The following is a 2931-nucleotide window of genomic DNA, read 5'->3' on the forward strand; positions in this document are numbered from 1 at the left end:
GCTTCAGTAAAAATAGCCTATAATGCCCAGTTTTGAAGTAATATAGATAAGGAAGACATGATTTACACATAATAAATTATGGCAAGAAAAATAAGCTTCACTGTTAAAAACAAAACAAAACAAACAAACAAAAAACACCTTCCCAGGGCAAGGTTTACTGTTGGTCATTAAAATTCTTTACAGAAATGTTTCACTAAAAATAGTGCAATGGTGAATTGTATTATTAGACTTAGACAAATCAAAATCCCAATGAGATACCACCTCAAACCAGTTGGAATGGCTAAAATGAACAAGATAGGAAACAACAAATGTTGGCAGGGATGTGGAGGCAGGGGAACCCACTTACACTCTGGGTGGGAATGCAAGCTGGTACAGCCACTCTGGAAAGTGGTATGGAGAGTGTGGAGGCTCCTCAAGATGTCAAAAATAGAGCTACCCTATGACCTAGCAATTACATTACTAGGTATTTACCCCAGAGGTATAAATGTAGTGATCCAAAGGGGCACCTGTGCCCCAATGCTCATAGCAGCAATGTCCACAATAGCCAAACTGTGGTAAGAGTCTAGATGTCCATTGACAGATGAATGGATAAAGATGTAGTACATATATACAATGTAATATATACAATATTACTCAGCCATTAGAAAGGATAAATACCATTTACACTGATGTGGATAGAATTGGAGGGTATTACGGTGATGGAAATAAGTCAATCAGAAGGACAATTATCATATGGTTTCACTTTTATGTGGAATAAAACAGCATAGAGGGATCATAAGGGAAGGGAGGGAAAAGTCATCAGAGAGGGAGAAAAAAACTATGAGAGATTCTTAGCTATGGAAAACAGGGTTGCTGGAGGGGGGGTGGGTAGGGGATGGAGTCATTGGGTGATGGACATTAAGAAAGGCTCATGATGTGATGAGCAGTGGGTGTTATATGCAATTGATAAGTTATTGAACGCTATATCTGAAACTAATGATGTACTGTAAGTTGGCTCACTGAGTTTAAATAAAGAATAAAATAAATATTTTTCAGGCAGCTGCCAGCACACAGTTCACAATGTAACAAGGGAAACATGCCTTCATCACACTCAAGTTGCAACAATCACTTGTTCTTTAAATCTGTTTTTCATCCCTGCACAAGCAACTGTTAGTGCAGAAAGATGCGTTAATTAACTCCAGCGTAGTTCATAAGGGAATTATTCTCTATCAACAAAAGAAGTTTTGAAGTCGGTACCCAAGGTTTGTCTGAGGTTTTGTTTTAATTTAATCAGTTCATGTTTAGGCCCCTGCAATTAATATTCTTCTTCTAAAATCATCCTGTTCTTTGTAATACTTGGTTATTTTCACTAGAGGCCAGTATCCTGAAATCTATTTACCATTTCAAAGTTCTGTAGGTAAAATATTAGATAAATTTAAAAATAACAAGTCTGTGAGGTAACTTGGTAAAGTATTGAACCAAGATATTTAAATCTTGAAATTAAATATCACAACCGTAGTTGCAGAAATATGTAGGAAACATGAAAGATTTGTTGCTCATGACTCAATTGGTAGGCTATCGATGCTGTATTCCACAGTCATTGAGGGATCCAAGCTCTTTTAATCTCTTCTCAGTCTTTCAGTGGGTTCTCGCACCCCTCATCACATGAGGAAAGTGAAGGCGAAGATGATTTCAAGTGAAGTTTCAGGGGCCAGGTTTGAAAGAGGTACATATTACTTCTTCTCTCATGCCATTGACCAGACTAGTCCCTCAGGGCCACCTAGATGTAAAGGAGCTGAAGAAATAAACTGTGATATGCTAAATAAAAATATGAAAATAAAGATACTGAGCACCACTAGTCTTGATCACAAGCATAGATCTATACACTTACATAAATACATAACATGAGCTCTGAACAGATGTATAAGGCCAATAAGCCTTACTTTTAAAAACTTATTTGGTAATTTTGTGAACTTCCCCTCATTTTGTTTTTCTAAGATTCCCTTTTGTATCGAGAGAAAAATGACAAATATAGTTCTCAGAATGTAATTTTCAAGTTCATGTACAAAGTTTCATTCAGGGAATACCATGTGCTTAGACATGAGTCACTCGCTGTAAACTGTTTTATTAAAATATTTGTACAGTAAGCCTATTGTAGATAAACTTGTACTATACCAACTATGTAATACAATTATATTTTCCATCTCATTTTTATTCATAAGCATTTTATTTTCTCTTTAAATATCTTTTGTAGATAAAACATTAAAAATATAATATGTAATTGACATATTCCCTGCAACATATCCAAAACTTAAATATATACTGAAGAAATTAAAAAAAAAAAAACTGTTGCTCTGCTATGGTATTTTCTGACTTTATTTTTTTTATTTTTTTTTAATATTTTATTTTTTATTTATTTGACAGACAGAGATCACAAGTAGGCAGAGAGGCAGGCAGAGAGAGAGGGGGAAGCAGGCTCCCCGCTGAGCAGAGAGCCCGATGCGGGGCTCGATCCCAGGACCCTGGGATCATGACCAGAGCCCAAGGCAGAAGCTTAACCTCCTGAGCCACCCAGGTGCCCCTCTGACTTTATATTTTTAACTCCTAAGTATAGAAGGCAATTCTTAACCTCTCTAAAGTACTTCTTCAATACTAATATTGTTTCATATGCACTTTTAGTTTAAAATAACATAAATTTGCATAAACACTGATGTGGTTCTTTGGATGTAAGACTGTAAAGATCAATTCCTCCATAAGATTACTAGAACCAAATTTCTTTTTTTTTTTAAAGATTTTATTTATTTATTTGACAGAAATCACAAGAGAGGCAGGCAGAGAGAGAGGAATGGAAGCAGGCTCTCCGCTGAGCAGAGAGCCCGATGTGGGACTCAATCCCAGGACCCTGGGATCATGACCTGAGCCGAAAGCAGTGGCTTAACCCACTGAGCCACC

This window comes from Meles meles, unplaced genomic scaffold (genome assembly GCF_922984935.1).
Source record: "Meles meles unplaced genomic scaffold, mMelMel3.1 paternal haplotype, whole genome shotgun sequence".
Lineage (NCBI taxonomy): Eukaryota > Metazoa > Chordata > Mammalia > Carnivora > Mustelidae > Meles > Meles meles.